The following is a 15,187-nucleotide window of genomic DNA, read 5'->3' as shown; positions in this document are numbered from 1 at the left end:
ACAAAAATATAGCAGCCCTCTTTGTGATGACCAAGAACTGGAAATCAAGGGGATGCCCATTAGTTGGGGAATGGCTGTGTGGTATATGAATGTAATGGAATACTATTGTGCTATAAGAAATGATGAACAGGAAGACTTCAGAGAGGTCTGGAAGGATTTATATGAACTGATGCTGAGTGAAAGGAGTAGAACCAGTAGAACTTTGTACACAGCAACAATCACAGTGTGCGAGGAATTTTTCTGGTAGACTTAGTTCTTCATAGCAATGCAAGGACCTAAAAAATTCCCAATGGACTTTTGAAGCAAAACACCTTCCACATCCAGAGAAAGAACTATGGAATTGGATCGCAGAATGAAACAGACCCTTTTCTTTTGTGTTATGTTTTATTTTGTATTGTTTTATAGTTTCTGTCATTCATTTAAATTCTTCTATTCAACATGACTAAGCTGAAAATGTATTTAATAGAAATGTATGTGTAGAACCTATATAAGACTGCAAGCCATCTTGGGGAGGGAGTGTAGAGGGAGAAGGAAAAGAGGGGGAGCGAGGGGAAAAAATCTAAGATATATGGAAGTAATTATAGAATACTGAAAACAAAATAATTATTTAAAAAAAGGAAATTCTGTCTACTAGATGGATATATAACTGTAAACCCTACTATTAGAGAGGCTAAGACTTGAGATCACTCAAATTTGAGTGTTTTGAGGTGCAATGGGTCTAAAGATGATGATATGTTCACTAATTCTGGCATCATTGCCATCAGCCCCTAGGGGCCACCAGATTACCCACATACTTCCACTTGTATGGAAGGGATATTCATTCCATTTCACCTCCTCCATTAACCATTATTATTTGAGCTCTATTACTGGCATTGCTAGCATTAAGCCACCTAAGATCAAAGAAGAATGGTCATTAAAGTGAAGAGTGGGACAACTTTGGTAGGAGTTCCACGGGAATAGTAAAAGATAAGAACACAGACTTAATAACTTACTTTGGCTCATTTTGAACATTTTAGTGGTTTAGAGTGAGTATAAATAGCAATTATTTTCTGTTCTGGACAGAAATTTTGAGGGCCTTCCTCTCCTAGATTGATAGCCACTGGATAGTCATTGCCTCAGATAAACTGAGATCTTAATTTAGAAAGACCAAGGTCATCCACTGCATCCTGGGCCATCACCAGTCATCTTAACGTTTGTCTTGCTGTTGGACTTAGATGGCTCTGGAGGAGACAGTGAGGCTGATGATTTCGCATAACTCTGCCTCACTTAGATCCAATTCATGCATGAGTCAAGACAACAGCCTTGTGATGTCATTGATTCTCTTTGAGATCAAAGGATGAACACAACAACATCTGTAACATGTCTCCTCTGCTATAAGTGTTTCTGAGGTAGGCCCATAGATAGTAACACAACAGAAAGAGTTAAAAAATAAGTTAGTTAAGTGAAGCGCATTAATTCTCACCATGGCCAAGATGAAGAAATAAAAGGGAAGTGAGTAAGAGACAAGCCAAGATTTACATCTGGTATTGGGTGAATGCCAGACCATAATGTACTGTCTTTCTTGATAGTTAAGTCATTTGATTCATATATATTAGAGGAAACCGAACCATTGGCAAATAAGCTTTGTTAGGTATGGAGGGAACCTGACCCTACATGTAACTCTTGAATTGAATACATCTCCTCTTTTCCAAAAAGTGTGTTTCTTAAATGAAATGTCTGGGCAGAGGGGCCGGATCTGGGTCGAATTATGTGACATGGGACGTTTGGCTTCAAAGCTGTCCCTACTAATTCTCCTCCCCCTTCCATTTCCACTCCTCTTCTAGCACCTCCATGCTCCCTTCTTGTTGTCCAAACTGCCTTAACCTGTTCCTTTCTGGGCCTGACTCTCTGTCATTCCTCTTTCTCTAAAAGAGGAATTTTTTTCTATTCTTTTCTCACTCTTTTCTAGCTCCTTTTCTCTCATTTTATTGAGGGACAAATGAAATGATAAATAGTAAAGGACTTTGTAAATTATAAAACATTAACTATATGTGAATGAAAGAAAGGAGACTTGGTTCAAGTTCTACCTGTGATACATGTTGGCTGTGGGATCCTGGGCAACTTATTTATCCTTTTAGCTCTCCAGGCAACTCTCTAAGAGTGTAAAGCAAAGTTTTCTAATCAAGGAGTTTCCCAGTCCAATGAAATCATAGTCTAGGCTCTATCTGTATGTAAAATAGTATCAATAATGTGAGACAAGAAGGGAATATATTTTTTTCCCCATTTTACAGATAAGGAGATTGAGGCTCAAAGAGTTTATGTCATGGAGTCCTTAAATGATAGGGAATGTCCAGTCTGGAGAACAGAAAACTTGGAGTGGGATGGATATGAGGAGTGGAAACTTTGTGTATAGTATATGTATATAATAAATGTGTTTTGAATTAAATTGATATTGTAGCTGTTTTCAAGTATTTGAAGGACTGCTACATGGAGAAAGGTCCTGATCCTACTCAGTCCCAGAGAAGTGAACGAGGAAAAATAATGACGCACATTTAGATTTGTTGTAAAGATTAAAACATGCCTAACAATCAGAACTCTTCACAAAGAGATTTGGCCACCTTTCTGGGCAGTGGGTTTCCCTTAATTTGAAGTATTCAAGCAAAAGATTGATGACCACTTGAGTATGTGACTCAATGGCAATAGTGTTGATTCTGGGGCCAGAATTTGAGTTCAAATTCTGTTTATATAGGCTTAGGTATGTTTCATAACTTTTATGGGCCTCAGTTTCTTCATCTGGAAAACAAGGTCCTTTCTAGCTTGAGATCTAATAATAACATCTAGCACTTCTATAGTTCTTTAAAGTGGATGACCTTGACATCTTCAATGTCTAATCAAGCTCTAAGTGCTCCACAAAGTCTTCATCTGCTTTCATGCTCGTTGGAACAACTTGTTCTCCTCTACCCATTCCACAAGGGGGTCTTCACTTGCTTGGGGTTGACACCCCCCTAACTCACCAGTGGGTTATTGTGATCTCACTATTGTATGCCTGTGAAACATGGACAGTCTACCAGCGCCATGCCAGGAAACTGAGTTGCTTCCATTTGAATTGTCTTTGGAAGATTCTAAGGATCACCTGGCAGGGTAAGGTACCAGACACTGAGGTCTTTACTTGAACTAAACTGCCAAGCATTCAAACTCTGCTTTGGAGGGTGCAACTCTGATGGGCTGGCCATGCTGTTCAAATGCAAAACATACACTTGCCAAAAAGCATATATTACACAGAATTCACACAGGGCAGGTGATCACATGGTGGTCAGAAGAAGTGATACAAGAACATACTCAAGGTCTCTCAAGAACTTTGGAATTGATTATGTGACATGGAAGACACTGGCACAGGACCACTCAGCATGGTGTGCCCACATCAGAAAGAGTGCTGTGCTCTGTGAGCAAAACACAATTGAAACAGCTCAAAGGAAATGTGGATGTGCAAATTTAGAATAACCACCCCAAATGTTCACATGGACTATTTGTGCCCAATTTGTGGGAGAGCATTCTGAGCTTGCATTGGTTTAATCAGCTATAGTCGGACACATTGAAACTTGACTTTTTAATAGTGATGTCATTTTGGTCCTTTTTGAGAGCAAAGGACTACAACCACCAGTTCTTTAAAGATTGTAAATCCTCACAAGCACCTGGAAGATAGGAGTCCTTCTTATTTCCATTCTACAGATGATAAAACAGGGACACAGAGAGCTTAAGTAAGTGTTCAAGCTAGTAAGTGTCCAAAGTAGGATTTGAACTCTGGATTCCTGACTCTAAGCTTTACATACTGTCCACTGCATCACCTGGTTGCCTTTGAGAATCTGTCATCCATACTTTCCAAAGGGGCCATAACCTAGATCCTGTGAATCTGTGACTTGAACCCTAGCCTTTCTTCCAGTCTAGTTCTCTTTCCATTTCATTCCATAAGTGGATTATGCTTCTGTCTACACTACCTATTTTTAAGGAATGTTGTCTTTGCTTTGGTCATAATATTTTCATAAGGTACTGGGGAACTGGAAAGAAAAGTTGCCCAAGAGACACATCTATGTAATAGTACTATTTGAAGTGTTTTTAACCATTGTATATTTTTTTCTAGCTCTCCAAGACTCTTTTTTATTAGGCACATTTTGGAAGGGGAAATCTAATTGATGAAGAAATGAAATGAAATGTGGAGATGGTAGCACAATTTGGGCAAATAGTAGAAGGGAGGTGAGAATAAGGTCAGAGGATAAAGGCATTAGTACTGGTGCTAATTTAGTCAAGGAAGAATAAATTATATACATATATATGCATATACACTTATATACATACACACATTATATATTTATATAAGTAAACACACACACTATATATATATAAAACTCATATATATTTATATACATACACATTATATATTTGCATAAATACACATACATATGTGCGTATGTTTATACACACACAAACATATAGTCAGGATATCCCAGAAGCCTTAGTGCAATTTTAAGTTGTAATAGCTTTATATAGTATATTATATTCTCTGTGTATATATGTGTGTGTGTGTGTGTGTGTGTGTGTGTGTGTGTGTGTGTGTTTGTATCTATATCTTGTCAAAGGTTGCTTTTCTTTGGGAATAATGCAAGTAATATCAAAGCTGGAAATAAGTGCAGAGCTTTTGAAGGTCAGTAGCAATGACTTTTCCTTTCTAACGTCCTTTCTGTTTTGCAGAAGACTCATCAAATTAGTCAGGGACTCCCCTAATTAATATACAACCCCCTCCACAAGTATTTCATGGTTCAAGATAAAGTTTCTCTCTAGTAGGCTCTGGATAATCATATATTTATCCAAGAAAATTCACAAATTAGAAGGATGCAATATGTGATGGTGTGTATGTGTGTGTGTGTGTGTGTGTGTGTGTACACAGCAGTTTCTTGTAGCTTTGTGAGTTGACTTCTACCTCAGATAGCCTGTAGCAATGAAAGGTAGCATCACCTGACATTTCCTTTTCTGTACACTAGATGTCTCTATTGATTCATAGCCGTATAGCTGAAGGCAAATTTCTCTTGTAATTTCAGTGAAGTGACTCTTAACAACACTTGATCTGAAACTCAGATTTTGGCCTTGGGAACCCCAAAGGGTCCTGCCTCTATCATGGCAAAGCTACAGTGGGAAAAAAAGGAGAAAATGAAAATCTACTTAGAAATAACTACACAATAAGAGGAATGTGTAAACCAAAATGTCATTCAAAGTCACCACACTGAACCCTTTATCCTTGAGAAAAAACCAGTTATCCCCTGAGTTGTGAAAGCCATTTTCTCTGCTTTCTTCCTCTGGACAGCAAGTATGGTATTGTGAAGAAGATCAGTGAACTTGAAGTCAGAAGATGTGGGTTCATGTCCCGACTGTACCATCTTATAACTGAAGATGAACAAATCACTTTATCCCATTTGAACAATGAGGGTGTTGGACGAAGGTTTCTCCTAGCTCTAACTATGCACCACTCATAGAAACACACTTGTTTTATGCAAAAGTCAGATTTATCCATAGTGCCTTAATGCTACCATTTATCCTATCTGTAGGTCAGAAGATCATATTGATTTGGTTCTGAAAGGAATCATGCAAATTATTGAAATTAACCCTCCCATTTCACAGATGATAAAATGGAGACCTGTGAAGGGAAATAGAAGATTCCAATGCTGGTCTTCCCCTTGACTCCAAGCCAGTTCAGCAATCTTTTGTCCTTTTTTCACCTTTGGCAAAATAATGAATATTCATCTAAAGCACAGAATAATAAATAGCCTTATATGTTGCCTATAACAACACAACAAAAGAAAAGAATGGACAGGAAAATCATTCCCAATTTGGCTTTATGTGTAAAGTCGTATATAATACATGGAACCAAACTGGTGCCAATTAATATATCTGAAAAATGTCAATGAAATCATGATCATGATTTATTGTAGATTTTGTTTATAAAATGCAATTTCAAGGATGTGTCTTGGCAGATGAGTGGTGGGTTCTGTCATATCACAAAAAGAAGAGATAATGATCAGCTTGAGTGTGTTGCACTGCTGTCCATGAAATAATAAGAGGAAGGTTTCTCTGATACTAGGGAGATTCTTTATGGAGGGTTCATGGAAAGGACTTCAATAAGACTGACACAGAATGAGGAGTTCTAGCACTTCTCACACTGAACCTCAGTACCTCTAAAGATGAGAGGTGAAGAGTGAATGAGAGAAACACAGACTCAACCTCCTAAAGGACAGAATGAAGATGCTGTTTGCTTTTTATTTTATCTTGTTGAGACATTCCCCCATGTCAACTTCAACCCATTGTGCAATGTAGCATTCCAGCAATGGGTATTGTCTTATCACTGTTGAGGGGGCTAAAAAAGCATTAGTGACCACCTGTTGGTTGTGGTGGTGTTGTCTACACCAAAAGTTGCCAAACACCAGAGTCTGTGGGCTTCCTGAACAATTCTGATGGAGCCTGAACTTGATTAAAATATAATTGGAAAATATTTAACAAAATAAAAATATAATAAAGCAGTTACCATAATATATATTTTTGGAGGCAATTTGGGTTAAATGACTTGGCCAGGGTCAGTAAGTATCTGAGGCTGGATTTGAAGTTAGTTTTTTCTGACTCCAGGATTGGTGTTCTCTTTATGACACTTGGCTGCTCCTCCATTACATTTTAAAAGTAAGTCAATAGGCAGCCTTTAGGGATTCTTATATAGAAATTAGAGGTCCTCATTTGTATTTGAGTTTGACACCCCTGTTCTATCTAACCAAAGCAAGGGAGGATTTATGTCTTTGGGAGAGTTGTGTTGTTAAATGTTTAACAACCAGCCAACAACAACAAAAGACATGATCGCTTTTTAAGTTGAATCAGCATTATTAACATCTTCTCCATTACTTTCTTAACTCTAGACAATCAACGAAATAGCATATCAAGACTTGATTTGTAACCATCGGCCAGTTTCCCAGGGTATGAATGTTCACATTGAAGCACAACCCTGCTTCTGACAATTATATCAATTCCCAAGCCATAAATGGTAGAATAAAAGAGGTTTCTGTTTGTTTGATTGAATGATCCTGATGAGTTGTCTATTCTAATAAAAATCCTGTAGATAATTGTGCAACACTCTTTTTTTCACTCTGTCTATGTAGATAGTTGCAGCAAGTTGCTGTTTGCATCTGGTTTTAGACTTCTAGCTTCATAAAGTGTTTGAGTTGGAATGGATCTGAGATGTCACCTGGTTTGACTCTCTCATTTTACATTTGGGGATACTGACTTCTTGGCTTCGTTGTGTGTTCTGGTTGTTCCTATTTCCCTTTTCATTTAACTTTGTTTCCTACTGCAGTCCTTTCTGCCCAACTTATTAAGAATTTTGCATATTCAATAGAATGTAAATAAACGAAAGCATATGTGTTACCCGGCATGTGGGGAGTACTGCTGTTTGCTGCTTTGCCTCTTAGCTCCTTTTTTTTTCTTTTCAGTATGAGGATTTGGTTTTCAAGCCATCTTTGGTTATGGCCAACTCCAGTTGGCTTTGTATCTATAAACCTTCAAGCATGTTCTCTCTTGGGGACATCTGTCCTCTCAGATGAGTTTAATTTTACTGGCTGGGCAGATTTGCTCTGGCTCTAGGACCCTGGTGTTGGAAATCTTTTCATGCTCTTTGGCACAGTGTGTAGCAGAGAGATTTTAAGCTATGACTCCATCCAGAAAATGGTTATGTTGCTAAAAGCAGGTGCAGACCTGACATCCATGTAGCATTTGGAAGAGTAACTCTACAGCTTCTTGCAGCCCTTTGGCTTAGCCTGAAGCATAAGCCTTGTTGGTGCCAGGCCATCAACTCACCAAATGATGCCCTGACTATATTGTTACAGTCTGTAGTTCTTTGTTGGTTCATCTGCTGAGTTTGGCAAGGGAAAGTTTTGGAAGCAGGCAGTCCTATGAGACTTTATTCACTTCAAAGATGTTTCTGCCAAGGTTAGAAACAATAAGAAATTCAATTTTTCTGATGATAACTTCACTTTTTTTGAGGAGGAGTTCTAATTGAACCCATCTGCAAAACGGAGGTGCCCAGTTAGGGTAAAGTTTGATTCAATCCAACAAATAAACATTGGCTAATCTTCTACTATGTGCAATTGGAAGCAGCAAATCATAATGGAAAGAGGTTGGCCTCAGAGTCAGGAAGGACTGGGTTTATGTTGTGCCTTTGACCCATAATAACTGGTACGGACAAGTCACTTGACTATATTAACTATATACATACTAAAAATGGACAAGTCACTTGACAATTCTACGATCCAGGGAACTTATTAAGATTATGTTATTGTTATCCATTGATATTGGTGGGAGAGATTTCCATGTAGAGAGTTGTTCCCCGTATCCGCAAATCCCAGGTCTGGACTGAAAAGCAAACAAACCTTTGTTCAAAGTCCTAGTGATATAAGAATAAATATGAAAAAAAATGCCCTGCTCTCAAGGAACATTTCCAGAAATGAAAAATATAGCATTATCTCTTTGATTAAACAGTCCATGTCTGAAAGGTTCCTCTTACTCACCTCTTAGTAGTTGTCTATTGCAGATTAAATATATCTATATCTATATCTATATCTATATCTATATCTATATCTATATCTATATCTATCTATCTATCATCTATCTGTCTATCTATCTATCTATCTATCTATCTATCTATCTATCTATCTATCTAACTATCTATCTATCTATCTATCTATCTATCTATCTATCTATCTATATTCTCCCCTCCTTTATAACTCTTCCAAAGAGGTAAGTCTTCCCTTTGCACTTTTTAGACCAGAAGAGTCAAATTCTTTCTGTTGCATGAGGCCAGAAAAACTTTCAAATAGCCACCAGATCCAGATCAAAATCTAATTGGGAAAGGTTTAATAAAATAAAACTACCAATACAACAAAGATAATATAAATTTGCAGTTTATAAAAGTCAATATGCAGGCAGCAAGGATGCCTTTTTATTTGAGTTTGATACCACTGGTATAGATAATACCATTACAACTGAATGCTGGTCTCTTACCTTTCTTAGCTTAACCAATAGTGGAAAGACAATAATATCTCATAGCTGGCATCCTGCATTACACAATGGGCAAAAGTTCTTGGTCTAAGACTTAGAACATGAAAAGACTTGTAACAAAGTTAAGTAACAGAAAAATGTTCATATTCTCTAGCAGGAGACTGAAATGGTACTTGTCTTCTGAACTCCCTTTTTCTGTAGAGGAATGGGTTCAATGGGGTTGGGGGAAACACTAGGACCTCTGAGACAGGGGGAAATACTAGGACCTCTGAGACTGTGCAAACCTTGTCCAAGTCCTTTCTGCAAGTGCTCTATATAGAATCTCTCTAATATGGAGGAGACTCTAGATCTATTACTATCTCACGAGGACAAATACAACACATTTTAGTTAGGTGTTATCCTTAACTTTTACAACATAGCACGTCCTTCTTTTCCACCCGTTCATTTATATTTCAGTAGCTCCCTAAACTCACAAATATGTATTTTTCTTCAGTCATCTTATTCATAACCCATCTATACTTTCTTGTTCTGTGCAAATAGTATCAGTGTCTTCCCACAAATCCTTCATAGGGTACACACCTAACATTTTGCAAGTTTATGAAGGCTTAAAAAACACATTCTTTGGGTATGAATGCAGTGTTAGAACCTCTCTGTTATCTCTCACTCTTATGACGTGCCTGACCCACTGAGTGATAGCTTTTATGCCACTGCTTATGCACAGTTCATCAGTTGCAATAATAATGCAGCATATTGGTACCATATGTCTCAATATCTTTGGGTGACCTGCAACTTTCTTTCTTTGAAGATTATGGTAATTTCTGATTTGCAGCTGTATATCATCATCAAGAGAATGCTGAGATGTTAAAAAGAGGTGTTTTTTTTTGTTTTGTTTTGGTTTTTTTTTTGTGGAAAAGGCTGGGGTTGTTGAAAGCCTTGCTCAATTTCCCAAATACATTTCATCCTGCTCTCTTCTTATTTTCTTTTACAATATAATCTTTATTTTCATCAGTCATACAAATTACTTTCTATAATATCACAGGACAATCTGATTAAGATGTGGTAGTTTGAGATTGTGAAGTCTAGTGATGAACCCTTTGTGGAAGGGTGACTGTTCAAGGTACTGACCCTCTTTCCCAGTGCTTCTCACCTTTAAATATGGATAATGCAGGTGGCTATGTTCCCTTGAAACCAGGACTGGCATAGAGAGTGGGGAGTCCCTTCAAGGTGCATGTCTCTCCAGGGATCTAGGAAATTTTACTCCGATTCTCGTGTTCAGTTGTCTTTTTGGCAGTCAGAGTGTTCTTCTCCTGTATCTCAGTCTATTTGAGGTTGACCTTGTTGAAGCTCGAGATCTCCCCCTATGTGAGGCTTGTCTGCCATCTTTGGAAGTAGAAAAGTCTGCTGCTCTCTTCTTCCTACTCAGTGATGGGCCCCACCTGACTACATGTCTGCTGTTTTTGCTATCATACACCTATGTTTAATATAAACACATGTATACATACATATGTGTGGTTGTATATGTATGAATGCTAGTGTTCATTTTTCATTCTCAAAAAGGACCAGTGACATCAGGAGGGTGATATCTTGACTTACAAGTGCATGTGCATGTGCATTGCATGCCCTATGAATATGTGCACATTCATGTGCATGCATATTCATGTGTACTCATATGAATGCATGCTATCATATTTTATATATACATATCCAAGTCCATACATATACAAACATGTATGATGTCAGTGCACATTAATGGACCAGCTCAGTGCCAATAGTTTTCTATGTAGAGTATTAGGACTGACTCTTCGGAATGCATGGGAGTCTCCTTCAGGAGGCACCATGTTCTGGATTTGATGTGGCTGGCACAGTATTATTTCTAAATAGAAGCATTTAGAAGACCTGCTACATATATGGAACCACTTTTTCCTTGGACTCTGTACTGGGTATTTTGTTTGATAGTAGTAAGTGTCTGCAGGAAGCTTAGGATTCCCTCTCACTATTTATAATAAAATCAAAGCATTGTTAACCACATATCTCCACTGTATTTTCAAAGAGTCTTGGAGAGTTTTTAAAGATACATTTTTGCTTTACTGAATCAAATGCTTTCAAACAATATCTTTTATCGATATGTTTTGTCTTTAATTTCAGTCTCTCATACATCCCTTTTCTTTCCCAGATTGAACCGTTCTTTGTCACAACGAAAAACAATTTAGCAAAAACATATGATAGAGTGCAACCAATTGTATAATTAATATTTGATATTAGTAGACTCCCAACTCTCTGCTGTGAGGTATGCTCCATTGTTTGCTCTCCTGTACCTTCACAGTTCAATTTCCCTTTAGCAGTCTTTTAATTTACCTTGGTGGAATAATGGTGTACATTCGACTGATTGTGCTTAGGATCAAAGCATCGTAGATCCAGAGCTGGAAAGGATCACAGAACTCACCTAATTCAAGCCCCTCATTTTAAAGATGAAACAAACTGAGACCCGGGGAGGGTGTATGACAAGTAATATAGGTATAAACCTCAAAGTAAATATCAGAGGTGAGATTTGAATCCAGACCCTCTGTCTCTAGGGCACATAGGTAGTGAAGTGAGTAGAGTGATGAGCTTGGAATCAGGAAGACACACCTTCCTTAGTGCAAATCTGGTCAGCTCTATGACTCTGGGCAAGTTACATAACCTTATTTGCCTCAGTTTCCTCCTCTATGAAATGGACTGGAAAAGGAAATGACAAAGCACTCCAGTATCTCTACCAAGAAAACTCCAAAATGGAGTAATGAGGAAACAGACATTTCTGAAAAGTGTCTAAACCATCACCACCACCACCTCTATCTCTGGACCCAGTATTATGTTGACTATACCATAAGTTGCCCGTGTCAAATTTCCTTCACTCTCCATCATTGCTTACAAATCCTCCTGTGTTTTTCTGAATTTCTCATTTTTGTAATTTCATGTTGGCTGATATTTCATCCTTTTGCATACCACAGCTATCTGAGTGATTCCCAAATCAGTGAGTATATACTTTATTTCCATTTCTTTCCTATTACAAATACCGCTGCTGTGGTTACTTTGATATATACTGAGCATTTTTTTCTACATTTGACTTCCATAGGATATCCAATACATTTTTTTATAGTTAAGAATTTATTAAGTGCTTACTGTGCATTACAGTACTTGTTATATGCACCACTCTAAGTGCAAACACTTAGAAAGACAGCACAATCATTTTTTTTAAATTTATTTCTTTTTAGTTTTCAATATTCATTTCCACACGATTTTGAGTTCCGAAATTTCTCCCCATCTTTCCCCTCCACCCACCCCAACACAGCGTGCATTCTTATTACCCCTTCACCCAATCTGCCCTCCCCTCTATCATACCCTTCTCTTCTCTTATCCCCATCTCCTCTATTTTCTTGTAGGACAAGATAGATTTCTATACACCATTGCCTGTATATCTTATTTCCCAGTTGCATGTAAAAACAATTTTTAATATTCATTTTTTAAAAGTTTGTGTTTCAACTTCTCCCCTTACTCCCTCCCCACCCATCCCCATTGAGAAAGCAAGCAATTCAATTTATGTTATACATGTATAGTTTTGCAAAAGATTTCCATAAAAATCATGTTGTGAAAGCCTAACTGTATTTCCCTCTAACATATTCTGCCCCCTATTTTTTCTATTTTCTCTTTTGACCCTATCCCTCCTCAAAAGTGTTTGCTTAATTACTCCCTCCTCCCATTTGCCCTCTCTTCTATCATCCCCCCCACATGCCACCTATCCCCGTCTCCCCTAGTTTCCTGTAGTGTGCGTTAGCTTTCATAGCAAATTAAGTATGCATGTTATTCTCTCCTTAAGTCAAATGTAATGAGATCTTTTTCTCTCTCACTGCCCCATTCTTTCTATCCATTGAAAAAGCTTTTCCTTGCCTCTTTTATGTGAGAGATAATTTGCCCCATTCTATTTCTCCCTTTCTCCTCCCAATATATTTCTCTTATCCCTTTATTTTATTTTTTGATACCATCCCTTCCTATTCAATTCACTCTGTGCCCTCTGTATATATAGATATAATCCCTCCAATTGCCCAAATACTGAGAAAAGTCTCAAGAGTTACAAATATTATCTTTCCTTGTAGGAATGTAAGCAGTTCAGTTTCAGTAAGTTCCTTATGATTTCTCTTTCTGTTGTGCTTTTTTACTCTTGTTTTGATTCTTGTGTTTGAAAGTCAAACTATCTATTCAGCTAAAGTCTTTTCATCAAGGATGCTTGAAAGTCCTCTATGTCATTGAATGATCATTCTCTTCCCTGAAGTATTATACTCAGTTTTTCTGGGTAGGTAACTCTTGGTTTTAATCCTAGCTCCTCTGACCTCCATATTCCAAGCTTTGCAATACCTTTCGTAGAAGCTGCTAGGTCATGTGTTATTCTGATTGTATTTCCACAATACTTGAATTGTTTCTTTCTGAATGTTTGCAATATTTTCTCCTTGATGTGGGAGCTCTGGAATTTGTCTACATTATTCCTAGGAGTTTTCCTTTTGGGCTTCCTTTCAGGAGGCAATAGGTGGATTCTTTCAATATTTCAATATTACTGTCTGAATATCAGGGCAGTTTTCCTTGATAATTTCTTGAAATCTGATGTCTAGGCTCTTTTTTGATCATGGCTTTCAGGTAGTCCCATAATTTTGAAATTCTCATGGATCTATTTTCCAGGTCAGTTGTTTTCCCAATAAGATATTTCACATTGTCTGCTATTTTTTTCATTCCTTTGGTTTTGTTTTGTAATTTCTTGATTTTTCATAAAGTCAGCAGCTTCCTTCTGCTCCATTGTAATCTTTAAGGAATTATTTTCTTCACTGAGCTTCTGGACCTCCTTTTCCATCTGGCCAATTGTGCTTTTTTGGTCATTCTTCTCTTCATTGGCTTTTTGGATCTCTTTTGTCATTTGGGTTAGTCTATTTTTAAAGTGTTATTTTCTTCATCATTTTTGGGGTTTCCTTTAGCAAGCAGTTGACTCATTCTTCACAATTTTCTTGCATCACTCTCTTTTCTCTTCCTAATTTTTGCTCTACTTTTACTTGATTTCCAAAATCCTTTTTGAGCTCTTCCATGGCCTGAGACCAATTCATATTTTCCTTGGAGGCTTTGGATGCAAGAGCTTTGACTTTGTTGTCCTTTGTTTGCATATTTTGATCTTCCTTTTCACAAAAGTAAGATTATATAGTCTGATTCTTTTTCCAGATTTTGCTCATTTTCAGAGGCATTTACTTGACTTTTTAGTTCTTTGTCAAGGTAGATCTCTGTATCCAGTGTGTGTGTGTGTGTGGAGTGTATTGTCATCAGTTGGGTTCCCCCACAATCTGTGGACCTAGGGCTCCAGAGACAGTGGCTGCTGCTGCCCCAGATGCTGCTGTGGCTGCTACAGGTTCCCCCTCTTCCTTCCCCCCTGCTGCCTTGAGGCTGAGCCTGGACCACTCCACTCTCCCACACTGGTCCCACTGGCTTTTTTTATTGACCTTCCAATTTTTCCTCAGCATTTTGGGGTCATGGAGTATGGAGACCACCACAGGTACCCAAGAATCAGTCACCCTGAGGTCTACTTGAGTCCTGTTGGTGCCTGGTATGGTCCTCCCCACACTGTGGCAGGATAAACACTTCTCAGGGACCTTCCAGGCTGTCTTGAGTTAGAGATTTGCTTCACTCCCTCATTCTGTAGCTTCAGCAGCTCCAGAATTTGTTTAGAGTAATCTTTTACAGGTATTGGGCTGAGCTTGAGGGAAGCATTCTAGAAAGTCGGTGCTGTTACTCTGCCATCTTGGCTCCACCTCCAAGACAGCAGAATATTATATACTCTGCAGTTCCCCATCAATTGTTGACTGTAAAGATGCTATTTGCATGTGGCCATTTCCTCAAGGGATGAAACTCACACAGCCTCCCCACTTTTGTAGACAGTCTTCAGGAGTTGCCCTGGCTGAGAGCTTCATCACAATATGGCCCACATGGTGATGAGCCTCTCATGACTTAGCTAGCCTAGTCCGTTAATATTAAATATAAATTTCATCAAAAACCAGTATTCCAAGTCCTTCTAGCTTAATGAGGTCTGCTATATCCCATATTGTACCAACACTAC

At 38.1% G+C, this 15,187-nt stretch overlaps 1 protein-coding gene and 1 pseudogene across 2 annotated transcripts in view; one reads left to right on the top strand and one right to left on the bottom strand.

Annotated features, from left to right (window-relative positions):
- Positions 1 to 15,187, top strand: part of GRIN2A (glutamate ionotropic receptor NMDA type subunit 2A) — a 506,391-nt gene that overhangs the window by 321,177 nt on the left and 170,027 nt on the right. The gene's annotated exons all lie outside the window — the stretch shown is intronic.
- LOC140504215 (thymosin beta-10-like) lies at positions 10,308 to 10,443 on the bottom strand (annotated as a pseudogene).

This window comes from Notamacropus eugenii, chromosome 1 (assembly GCF_028372415.1).
Source record: "Notamacropus eugenii isolate mMacEug1 chromosome 1, mMacEug1.pri_v2, whole genome shotgun sequence".
NCBI lineage: Eukaryota > Metazoa > Chordata > Mammalia > Diprotodontia > Macropodidae > Notamacropus > Notamacropus eugenii.
Note: the sequence above shows the minus strand (reverse complement) of the source record. Positions and strands in the feature narration are given on the sequence as shown.